General features: G+C 51.1%; 1 non-coding gene across 1 annotated transcript; it reads right to left on the reverse strand.

The window, feature by feature from the left end:
- Positions 1 to 10,950: 10,950 nt before the first annotated feature.
- On the reverse strand, positions 10,951 to 11,106 carry LOC116756241. Its single transcript, XR_004350606.1, has one exon. It is a non-coding gene; the product is annotated as a U1 spliceosomal RNA (small nuclear RNA).
- Positions 11,107 to 12,859: the final 1,753 nt, after the last annotated feature.

Raw genomic sequence — 12,859 nt, forward strand, 5'->3', positions numbered from 1 at the left:
CTCCCGCCCCTCCCCGCCGCGGGGCCGCGCCGCCCCCTGCGCTCGTGCGCGCTGCCGCCACGCAGGCTTGGGGGGCGCCCGGGCGGCGCCCTCACCGAGGCCGGATCCCCTCACTCTCCCAAGCCCACTTAGCCGAGGACCCCTCCCCATTTCAAAGCTGGGGAAACTGAGGCCCAGATCACACAGCGAGTCAGGTCCAGCATCTCCCCTTCTTCTCGGGCTCTAGACGCTTCGGGTCTGCAGTCAGTCAACCCCGTGGACCCCTCCCACGCATCTTTGCATACCCATCACCTAACTTTGCTCCTGTCACAACCCTGGAGATACTAAAATCGGTTAATCAACAAGCGCTTATTTTGCGCCTGCTGAATGCGGGCACTGAAGTAGGCTCCAAGAGTATCTCGCTGTGGTGAAGGCACTGCTCTCTGCCCTCGGAGGGCCAACGTCTCCTCATCTGGAGCTCCCCACTTCCTGTACACCCCAAGACCAGGAAGAATCAACGTGCAGAGGTTTCTGGAAGAAGTAAGACTCTGCTAATGAATGCTTAACACCCTCTCGAAGGAGACAGAGTCTGTATGGGGGCCCAAAGGCAGCAGCTCAGTTCCCTGCTTCACTTCCTAGGGGGACCGCACCCCCCAAAAGGGGATGCTCCTGGCCCAGACAGTTCCTGTTTCCACACTCGCTGCTTTTCCTCTACATGCAAAACTGTGCTGTGTCCTGCAGGAGGGCAGGAACCAGGGACTGACGCTGGCTGCCTGCCAGCTGTCCAGCTTGGTCACCGTGCTGGGCACAGGGGGATACCCACTGGGCCTGTTTGCCCAGTGAATGGACATGTTTCAGCTGGCTCGGATGTCTGACAATGATGACACCAACTGAACACCCACTGTGTGCCAGGCTCACGGCTGCACACTCTGCCTGCCTGGTGCTGTTCAGTCCCACAGCCATTATTTGAAGGAGACTTTATGCTGCTTTCGTGCCCATTTTACAGATGGGGTAAATGAGGCCTAGAACTGAAGCTTAGAGAAACAAATTCTCTTGCCCAAAGTCACCCAGCTGGTAAGTGGTTGAGCTAGAAACTGGACCACAGATGATCTGATTCCTGTGCCTGTGTGCTTAATTTAGGATGTGAACAGTAATGGTTCTGTGCTGCTGATACAAGAAGGGGCAGACGGGGCAGCAGCCCATCCAGAGGAGCCAGCCCTTCTACAAAGCGACAGGGATGAAATGGATCATTTTGCAAATTGGTTAGCCGTTAGTTGGGGATCTGATTACAGCCTCACCTCACATGATATACTTCACAATAAAGGCCAGATAGATTGAACAGTTAAATATAAAACATAAGCATTGCAGAAAACAAGAGGAAGTAATAGAAGTCCTGAGATTGTGTGACAGTCTTACTAGTAGGTGAGTGATATTGACTATATTTGTGCAGGAAACATTCATTCATTCATTCATTCATTCATTCACTCGACACATACAGCACCTTCTATGGGTCAGATGCTATTCTAGGCACTGGGTTACAGTCATGAACAAAATACAGCCCAGACTCTCTTGGGGCTTCAATCTGGGGGTGGGAGGTGGGGGAAAAGAAAAGTATCTGGCATGGCAAGGAAAATAGGTTTGGTGGAGAAGATAAAGCAAGGAGTGGGGAGGAAAGCCCCCCAGGGGTGCTTTTTCATAGAGAGTGCTGGGAGAAGGCCTCTCTGATGAGGTGCCATTTGAACAGAGGGCCGTATGAGGGAGTGAGGGAAGAGGTCCTCTGTGTATAGGGCAGGTTCGTGCTCCAAGAACCATCTTAGTACGCTACAGAGCAAGAACCTGAAATTCCTCTTTGAAGGGAACTTTGGGGGCAGCACCAGACCACCGAGGAAAGCAGCACTGGGACCCCCACGCGGTCTGTATAAGAATCTACCATTTGTAAAGCCTGTTCCCAGCCTCACAGAGCCCCTGTAACAGGTATTTCCCAGTGTCCTCATTTGCCATTTAGGAAAACTGAGGCTCAGAGAGGTCAAGAAGTGTGTCACAGGTCACACAGCCAACCACCATCAGCACAGATGGGTCCTGGCTGCAGGCCAGCTGTTGGCTGCTGCCGAGTGTTAGGGGACTGAAGAAGTCCTGGCCGCCCCCTTCCCTCCCTCTGGGACTATAATTCAGGAACAGGAGGGCCTAGGGCATCTGCTGTAGGCTTCTAGAGACAGGAGGGTGCAGCAGCAGGACTTGAAGGGTTGCGGGGGAGTCATCCTCACCCTGTTTTCCTGGCCTTCCTCTTCCTCACCTCCTACTTACTTCCCTCTGGCCTGGTCCCAGCCCCTGGTGACATGCTGGGGGAAAAATCAGGTTAAACTCTGCCCAGAGACCCTCCAAGTGCCCTGCACTACCCTCACTACCCTGGCCATGGCAGGGGTAGGTAGAGAGAAATGGTACAATGCAACCTGAGCCCCACTCAACTTTTGTTTTTAACGCAAAGCATTTTTCTGTGAGTCCCCAAATGAGTCACTGTTAAGAGGTGCTTTGCAAAACGACTCCCAGAATTAGAGTCAACATCTCCCCACACACAGTGCCTGACACTCCCTCCCACGGCATCTGTGAATCTTGTCTAGGAGAAAGGCTCTCTGTTCACCCCCAAGGGTTTCAGGATTAAGCCTGTGTCGTTTCATTATCTCTCTGCATTAGGGGAAGAGATAACTACTCTTGCTGGGACACTTCTCCATGCCGGGCTCTGCATTTTCCCAGCATCCCTCGAGGTGGGGGTCAGGATTTCTGTTTTACAGATAAAGAAGCTGAGGCTCAGAGAAGGAAGCTGGGTTTGGACCTGGGTTTACCAAAAGCTTATGTTGTTGTCAGTATTTTGGTGGGAGTGGTAGTGGGGGAGAGGAAGACATAAAGTACTAGGATCACACCATGTTCTTTTGAAGCCCCTTTGTCCCAAATGTCCTCTGCCAGCTTCCCGATGGTGGGCATTTTGGGGGTATGGTCTGGGTTTTCCAGGAACTCTTGTTTGTTCTTATCATCTGAGTGTGATTATAATAGCACTCCTTTTCACTTCAAAGTGTCTGGTTTATTTGATAAACTTTAATTTAATTAAAGTTTAATTTAATTTAATTCAGATTTTACTTTATGAAATAGAGGCCTCTGTCTGCTGGCTCCTCTCCACCTCTTGATGTCTGTCTGTGTATCTGACCAAGAACTTTCACAAGAGTTTATGGGGATTTTCAGGAGCAGCAAACCCAGCTGGCTGGGAAGGGAGTCAGGACTGGAGTCAGGGCTCCTTCCACCCCAGCTCTGCCCTTCGCTCCTGTGTGACCCTGGGTCAGTTTCTTGACTGGCCAAAATGCAACCTTGACCTTTTAGGATTTCCCATTTGCTCAGTGGCAAGCTGGAAAACCCAATTGAACATTTTGGTAAGGGCTGGGAATGCAGAAAGAATCACTGCCCTCCATGCCATCATATGGCTGACTTTTTAAAATAGCAAATCTTATTTTTAGCTAGTTAATTTTTTAAAGATTATTTTTTTGAATAAATAAATGCCCACAGTTGCCCACAGTTCAAAGTTCAAAGGTGCAGGAAAAATGGTGAAAATTTTCCTTTCCACCCCAATCCCCAGCTACCTCCTTCTTTTCTCTGGAGGGAGCGAGTGTTGCCAAACACACTCTGTTCCCAGACAGTGTGTTTTGTGTGTGTGTGTGTGTGTGTGTGTGTATACACACATGTGTGTATTTTTTCTTCTCTTCTTTTCCATGCAAATGATAACATCTGATCTACAATGCTATACAACTTGTGTTTCCTTCACTTCTTGGAGACTACTTCCTCTCACTCCGTAAAGAACTATTTCCTTGGGCTTCCCTGGTGGCGCAGTGGTTGAGGGTCCGCCTGCCGATACAGGGGACACGGGTTCGTGTCCTGGTCGGGAAAGATCCCACATGCCGCGGAGCGGCGGGGCCTGTGAGCCATGGCCGCTGAGCCTGCGCGTCCGGAGCCTGTGCTCTGCGGCGGGAGAGGCCACAACAGTGAGAGGCCCACGTACCGCAAAAAAAAAAAAAAAAAGAACTATTTCCTTTTCTATGACTGTGTAGTATTTCAAAATATTTGCATTTAATCCACATTTAGCAAGCACCTTCTCTGTATACTGTTCTAAGCACTGTGGGATATGACAGAAGTTTCAGCCATGGTCCCTGCCCTCAGGGACTTATGGTATGTTTGGGGAACAAGAAAAACAGAAAACATTGGAGGGGCATAGAAGAGCAGTTTCTCCAATGGCCCCCATGTTCATTGTGAGGTTTGGCTTTGGGGCTAATTTTTCTTTTTTATTATTCTCAGCTCCAGAGATGCGTTGGGTGGATGAACGAGCCCAGACATGGGTTCTTTTGAAACTTGAAAACTCAGCTGTGTGCGTTCAGGCAATCCACTTCTTCATTCTGGGCCTCAGTTTGCTCATCTGTAAAATGGGGACAGTCAGCCTCTATCACAGGACGACAGTGGTCACATGAAATTGTATTCCTGAAAATGCTTGGTGAAGAGTTAAGTGCTGTGCTCCTAGGCTGGAAGATCTGGGGAGGCTAAGACGATGCCCTAAGAAATGGTACATTAAGTGCAAGGTGTCAGCGCTCTTCTGCCCAGAGGGGATCATCTTGTAAGCTTTTCACGCTTTGCTGATCCTGTGATAACTGCTAAACTGTTATCTCCTCCAGGCTTTGGCAGCCTTAGTCGCCAACTTTGAGTTTGTTAGAGGCTTGACCTGGTAGACCACCCCCCACCCACCCAGGAGGCCCCGGGATGTGGGAACAACACAAGTTAACTGTCTACAGTTAAGGTGGTGGTGGAGGGGGACTTTGGGGATTATCATTCCAGGTGGGACTGGCTCAAGGGCATGCAGACAGGAAGAGGCAGAGATGCACCCAGTGATGTTGCTACATCCCTGCAGGTCCTGCCACCAAACCTCCAATACTTGGTGTTTCAACAAACAGATTCAAACCCTGACTCGTAATGAGCACCAAGAACTGTGCCTTTCATGTATGTTCTCTTAACTGACCTCCTCAACTACAGTTTGAGGTAGTGATGCCCATTTGCCCGTTTTGTAGATGAGCAAACTGAGACTCAGAGACTGTTGATACTAAATTAACAAAGGAGTGGGTGCTCTGTCAGTCCCTGCTAGGAACACTCAAAACCACTGCGCCCCTATGTAAAAGGGTTGGCATTTGTGGCTGCCGAGAGGCATCAGATGTGGAGATGGGGGACTGTGGAAATGTTATTTTGGCCTCCGAAGGATTTTCATAAGCTCACAAAACACTGGGACTTTGGCCCTGCTTTGCTTTCTGGATGCCTGTTCTCTCCTGATATTGAGCTGAGTGAGACTGTCTGGCTGTGGCTTCTTTTCTCTCCTCCCTGGGGGAGGGGTGGTGATGGATTCGCCTGGGCCTCATGCAGCTGCCCGGAGCCTGACACAGGGGAGACATGAGATTCGTGGTGTGACTGGAAGTTCTTGTGCGTGCCCAGGACAGTTCTGGGCTATGCCTACTGTCTCAGCATCCCTTTCACTCTCAAAAGTGTCCTGGATTGGACAATAAGTTATATGGCCACCCTGTTATTCATGTCAAATAAAACAATAACTTGCCAGGTGAATAAATAACTGATCATCTCAGTCGGGCACTGAGACATGCCCTTGTGCGGTCCACTCATTGGCTCTGTGTGTGACATGGGTGTCAACGTTCGGATGAGAAAGTTTACAGATGAGAAAATTAACGTGGTTAACCAGTCTGTCTAAAACACAATTTAAGGGGGCATCTGATGAGTCCAGAATTCTGCTTTGAGCTGAGTTAGCAGGGTCCCATGCTGGCCATATTTCTCTCCCAGGCATCCAGGTGTCTACCTGGCTTTGGGGGCCAAGTGAGGGGTCCAACTGCCCTTCCTGAAATTCCTGGGACATGGGGCTAAAGTGAGTCTCCTCTGGGCCTGAGGCCTCCCCTGTGCCCACCACGGGGCTGGATGCTCTCAGAGCAGATGGAGGCTGGGAGACCTCTGGATTTGGGGCTGATGACACCATCCATCCATCGACCCCAGATACCCCAAATGAGGGAAGTGCTCTGAAGGAGGAGATGGGCCTTTGGTTGCTAGGTTTCCCAGCCCTGCCCCTGGCTTTCTGGGAATGGGTGTAATTTTTCCAGGCATCAAGACATGCCAGGATTGTGCTGGGGGCAACGGGGTGGAGGGACCAGATGGAGGCTGGAGGCTGGCAAAACGGGCACGGGAGCAAAAGGAGGAAGATGGCTGTGGCGGGAATCAGAAGAGGCTTCATTAGGTTTCCCTGAGGAGGGGCTTGTGCTGCCACTCCCTCCCCCCAGCCCCAAAGCAGCCCCCTGTGCCAGAAGTGGGAGCAGAGAAGGTCTAACCCATTGTTGGGAAAGAAAATGCATTTCCCCTCATTCAGTGATAGTCTGAGGGATTTGGTCCAGGGTGGCCATTGCTGTTTCGGGGTGATTCCCCTGAGGCAGGGTGTATGGGTAGAGAGGTGCATCGGAGGAGAGGCAGTGGGTTCTGGGGGCTCCAGAGCCCCTGAATAAGGAGCTGTGTTTGGGCACTGCTCAGCTCAGAGCTGCAGGCTTTGGGTTCTGAGCCGAGTTGCTCAGGCCGACCTGGGCAAGGCAGCCACTTTGACCCCACGCGTTCTGCCTGAAGCCAGTTGCCAAATACCACAACCCAAGCTCTGCAATCAGCCCCCCAGAGCTGGGCTGGGGCCAAGGCCCTCAGCAGAAGCTCAGCCCTGGAGCCAATCAGACCAGGCTTCAAAGTCTGCTTTGCCACCTATTGGCAGCACAGCCCTGGATGAAGCTACCTCACCGACCAGAGCCTCAGAGTCCTCACTGGGAAAACTTCTCACCAGGTTAGGATGAGATGAAGATACCAGGCCAGCTCCTGGCTGAAAAGCGTATCAGTATCAACTGTTTGTCAGGCTCAGAAACTAGCGCTTTACATTTTACAATTGTCATTTTTTAAAATCATCCCAACAAGCCAGTGAGATGGGCGCCAGGGTGACCTCCCTTTGCACCACCCAGCCAGCTGGGCGTTTGCCTCAGTTTCTCTGCCTGACAAAACAGGCTCAGAGAGGTCAAATGGCTCGCCCAAGCTCACACATTGGGGAAATAGTGAAGCTGTAATTTATGTGATATGCAGATACATTTCACTGGCACAGCTAGCTCCAGGGTCTCATCTGTAAAATAAGCATAATGATACCATGAGTCACTTCCTACTTCCAGCAAATCCCATACTATATGCCTTTACTAGAAAAAAAAAAAAAATCCCTTAGTAGTGTTTGCCAATTTCCATGGTGTAAAGTACTCCCAGCACAGCCGATTTAAACCTATCAACAACTGCTCTGGAATTCCCAAATATTTAACAATCTGCTCTTATTCAACAGTTAGCTCTCACCAGCCAGTGCAAACCAGCTCTCATACGTCACTGGGTCCTATTATCCTCCCCTTAGGCCCTGTAAAGGGGTGGCCCTAGTCTCAGTGCTTTAAGGTTCCATTTTCCTTTGCTAGGAAAGAAGGAAGGCAGCCAGACTGTACTGAGTACCTACCGTGTGCCAGGAGCTATGGCACTGCATCCAAACCTAGAACTTTCTTTAATCTCTACAACCCTTCAGTGATCCCCATTTAATAGGTGAGAAAACTGAGGCTCACAAAGGTAACACCTGCTGGCCACGGTCATGCAGAAAGTAAATGGCAGATTGACATGTATACACTATTGATACTATGTATAAAATAGATGAGAACCTTCTGTAGAGCACAGGGAACTCTACTCAATGCTCTGTGGTGACCTAAATGGGAAGGAAATCCAAAAAAAGGGGGATATATGTGTATGTATAGCTGATTCACTTTGCTGTACAGTAGGAACTAACACAACATTGTAAAGCAACTATACTCCAATAAAAAATGTTAAAAAAGAAAAAAAACAGTAAATGGCAGAGTCAGTCTGCCTGACAAGACTCCACCTAAGTGGGCTGCGTCTTGGGAGCTCCGGGTCTGACGTGGGCAAGCCCTGGCCCTTTCTGGGCTTCAGTTTCCCCATCTGTAAGAAGGAGTTGGACAAATCAATTTCTAACCATCCTTTCTGGACTAAATGAGTCATCATTTTAAGATTCCAAGAGCAGAGCGGGGTGAGGGTGAGGGCTTACATCAATGGAAAGAACAAATCCCTAAAGGGAAGGGTTTTGCTTGTTAACAGGGGAGAGGTGTGCAGGAAGGGCATATTTCCAACTGTGCCTCGGACACATGTACTTGGAGGTGGTGTGGTGCTGCAGAACCAGCCTGGATTTGAACTCTAGCACCTCCACTTCCTGGCTGTGTGACCGTGGGCTACTAGCTTCACCTCTCTGATTGGTCCTGCAAGTAGGATCTTCCTGTTGTTCTGGAAGCCTAAGGGGCAATGAAGGGTCCCCGATGTGCAAACTTCTGCACCAGGTAGATGTGGCAACGTCCCTCTACCTTTACAAACCATCACAACTTCTTTCCTTTGCTGGCCCTCATCTCCCCAAGTGGATTGAGCAAAAGCCAACCCTCTTTTCTCCCTGGCCTGGAAGCCCAGAGCAGCTGAAAGGGGATGGGAAAGCCCGAGGTTTCTCTTTCCAGCGAAGGCAGAAGCCAAGCCCCACCTCCCACCCCCCCACACACCCCCGTCTGGGCCCACCTCCCTCTGGCCTGCACCGGCTGGTTGGTCTTCTCAGATTTCTGAAAGCCTATGTTCCCAGAGGAGGCATTAAGGATGGAGGAATGCAGACCCGGGTGTGCGGCGCTGAGGGGGCTGTGAGAGAAGCAGTCTGGGGGAGAGCCCGCCCCCAGCCCCGCCAGCTGCATCCCAGCCCCCACCAGAGAGGAAGAGAGAGGAAGCGGAAAGGACAGCAGTACAGCAGGCTCTCAGAGGAGTTCAGGATTCTTGCATGGGGAGGGGTGGGGAGTCTGGAGGGCCCAGACTACTTGCAGAGTATGAAGGCACTGGTGAGTCTGGGGGGTTGCAATGACCGTGGACAGGGTCCCGGTGCAAGGGCGCTGTTGCTGAGGATGATGGAAGGGGAAGGATATTCTCTGAGCAATGATTGTTTTCTGAGCATCGTAAAGCTCTTTACCTGCAGAGCCCAGCTGTAACTGGGCCTTCCTGCCCCCAGCCCGAGAGCAGGCTTAGCAGGGAGTCACAGCCAAGAGGAAAACGAAGCAACCAACCAGCAAAGCAAATGCATGAGATTAAAAAAAAAACCATCCAACTCAAATCCAATTCCCAAACCGCTGCAAGAGGAGCAGCTCTTTACTGAAGCTCTTCTGGAACACTGGCAAGGGTTCTAATAAGCACGTCCTGCGGGAGAACGTCCTAAAGCCAGCGTGAGACCTCACGCCCTCTTCTCACGGTGCCTGCTCCCGCCTCCCCTCCCCTCTGTAGCTCATTCTCCATTTCTGCCTCTCCTCTCATCTCCAGGGTCATAGATTCCAGTTTCCGTAGGACACACCAGGCTCGTGGCTGTTTATTACTAATAGTGCCCTCTTCCGTGCCCGAAAGTGTCCTGGCAGAGCAGTAAAGGGTACGGCCTTCCTCCCCACGCCCCACTGACCTCCAGCTTCAGCAAAGGCCCTGCCGCTGAGCAAAGGACACCCATAGAAGGCGAGGGAGGGAGCGAAACTCTTACCCGAAGTGTTCTCGTTTATTCTACACCATATCGACCTCGCCAATCAAGTCCACGTTCTAGAGATGAGGAAATGAAGGCCCGGAACTTAACACTTGCTCAAAGTCAAAGATCCAGGACATCCCAAAATTGAGACTCAAACTTGGCTCTGCCCGAGTTCAAATCCCTCACGTTTCCCACAAGGTCAGGTAGCGTGGCTGGTCAGAGAGGATCAGCTTGGCACTCTTTTCATTTCCGAGGGAGAAATCAACAGGCTTCCTCATGCTGGCTATGGAGACCCTGAGGCCCAGAGAGGGTTTGTGCCTTACTCAAGATCACACAGTACATAAGCAGCAGAGCTTGTGCTAGAACCAGGTCCTTTATTCCCAAAGCATCCCTGAGATTTTCCTGAGCAGACAGGGGGCCTCAGTGACACTCTGGGGCCCTTGACTGAGCCTCTCCTCCTAGCCCACGCTTGTTGGACCCTCTCCCAGGAGAATGGAGCCAGACCCCAAGCAACGCCGCTGCCCCAGGTAGATGTCATGGGCCTGGGATGGGAGGAGTGTACAGACCCTGGAAACCCTGTGCCCGTTCGTCAGGGTCACAGGCATGGAATGCCACCGCAGAAGTATCCTAAATGAAAAGAAGAAAAAGAAAGAAGTATCCTAACTGTGGCACCCAAACTTAGTTTGGTATTCAAGACCTTCTCTTCTCCCCACCCGCCATGTGCATCTTACGCTCCAACCATATGGTTCTAGGCATACCCTGCTTTTTCTGGTCCTCAGGCCTTAGCACATGCTGTTCCCACTGCTGGGAGTGCCCTTTTTTCCCACATGTCTGAAGAATTCTTATCCATCAGGACACAAATCAAATGTCCCTTCCCAGGGCATCAAAATCACACTGATGGGTCTATGGATTGTTTACAGCCAGTGTCCTTTCTGATTGGCCAGTGACCATGGCAAGCAGGCTGTTAAATATTTAGACTCTCCCCTGTGAAGTCTCTCCTTTCCACCTCCTGGCTGTATTGTGCATCCCTCTGCATCCCTCTGCTGCAGCCCTTGTCCCACTGGCTGGCTTGGTTCTGCCAAGCAGGAGCCATGACTGGTCCATCACGGTATCTCCCCAGGGCTACACCAGTACCCAGGCAGGTGTGCTAACTGTTTGGACACAGGTTCTGCTCCTTGGAGCTGGAGGGGCACCAGGAAACCTTAAACAGCTTTCATTCCTTGATGGGAAGCGCTTCCTATGGGCTCACCCCTTCCATCTGATGAGTATTGGTCCCAGATGGAGAAACCAAAGCACAGTGAGATGAAGAAACTTAGCCAAGTAAGTGATGGGACTGGGACTTTTGGGGGAGGGTCAGGGGAAGTCACAGGGTTCAGCACATCTGGAGTGCAATGGATGAGCCTCACCCTGGGAAAGCCACCTTTGTGACCATGGTTTCTTTCCTGCCAGGTAAGTTGGGGACTGGAATTTGAACCCAGGTTTCAATCTACAGTCTCTGCTCTCTCCATGCAGTCTCTGAATCCCAGGCAGCCCTGTTTGGGGAAGGGCAGTCTCAGCTTGGGGGACTCCGCCCCCGCCTGCCAGACCCCTGCTCGGGAGAGTGAGGAGGGTGCTGACAAACGCAGGCTTACTCCACCCACCTGCGGGGCCCCTGGCCGGGAGGGCCACATGAGATGGACTGAACCTTTGCCCTCAGCCTCCCTTCTCAGGCCTCCAAGGGCAAGCCTGGTCTTTGGCTGCCCTTGGCAGCCATTCCAGATAAGGATACTAGGAAGCAGTTCTGCAAAAGATGTGGGACTTTCCAGGACAAACCGAAAAGAGAAGACACGAATGACCCTCCCACAGGGTCACATTAGCCCTGACCGCTTAGGTCCTCTCTGTCCCAGATATCACCCACATGTCCCACTCTTTGTAACTCTCAAGGGGACTTGAAGGTGGCTTGGTGGAACCAGCCCCAAGCCTGGAGTCATGAGATCTGGGTTCAAATCTTGGCCTCAGGGCTGAACTTGCCCTGTGACCTTGGCAAGCCACTTGACCTTTTTGATCCTTGCTGGCTTTGTAAATAAAGGGATTGTTGGAAAAATTAAATGGAATAATACGTACCAAGCGCCTAGCGTGGGGCTGAAGTTCCTTCTACAAATGGGGATTGAATTGGAGTCTGAAATATCCCTGTTCCTCCAGAGAAAGTCCCTTGTTTCCTTCCCTGCCAGTCTTGGTAATCTACAAATTCCCCAGATATGATCAGCACGCCTCCTTGCCTTAACTAATCTAGTTTGACCTTCATGCTCTGTGGGTGGGGAAAGCACAGTCTCCGCTTTCCTCTTCTGTCCAGAGCTCTCTCCTTTTGAGTCCGCCTAGGGAGGCCCTGGGCCTCTTTTAGATGAGATTATTGCTCCGAAGAAAGTCCCTGTACTATGAAAATCATAGAAATCGGAATCTTGCCACCTCCACCTCCAAGTGGTTTGAACTATTAATAATTTTTCAGAATTCGGCTGAGCTGCAAACCCAATATATGAAAGTTCCAATTTACTGAACACAGAAGTCATGCCTGAGGATCCACTGCCGGGTTCATTTAAGTAGTCAGTTCCCCCGTGCTGTAAATGGGTCTCCCTTGATAGAATTTCAATCTCCACACGACTTCTCAGATGCTTCCATGGAGCCAGATCAAGTTGGGTCTACCTGTTCCACGTTCTAGAAGTCACCTGAGCAGGCATTTCAACTGGAAGCTTCTACCCTGAGCTTCATAGATCACGAAGCCAGCTCACATCCAGAATCTCACCTATAACAGACAGCAGAAGCTTACTGCGTCCATTTTCCAGTCTGAGAAGTGGAGGCCCACAGGGTGGAAGGGGTTCACCTCAATTCCTGTCAGGACCGATGGAGTCAGGGCCGGTGAGGACTACAGTGACCTTTCCCGGTGTCCCTGAGCACTCTCCAATCTTAAGGCAGAGTTTGTAACCTCTCCTTCCCTGGTGATTTCTCTCTTCCCGGCTCCCTGTAACCAACAACGTGAAGTCCCAGTTTCTGAGGATGACAGCCTCGTGTCCTGGCATCTACTGACCTCTCCAGCCCCACTTCCGGTGCTCCCTTTGTGTTCTAGCTTCACAGGACATCCTTCTGGCCCTGCATGTGACTTAGAATTGTTGCCCATGTCAACCCCTCTGCCTCAAAGCTGCTGATGCGCATGGGGATAGCGGGGACGTAGGGATG

Source organism: Phocoena sinus, chromosome 6 (assembly GCF_008692025.1).
Source record: "Phocoena sinus isolate mPhoSin1 chromosome 6, mPhoSin1.pri, whole genome shotgun sequence".
Taxonomy (NCBI): domain Eukaryota; kingdom Metazoa; phylum Chordata; class Mammalia; order Artiodactyla; family Phocoenidae; genus Phocoena; species Phocoena sinus.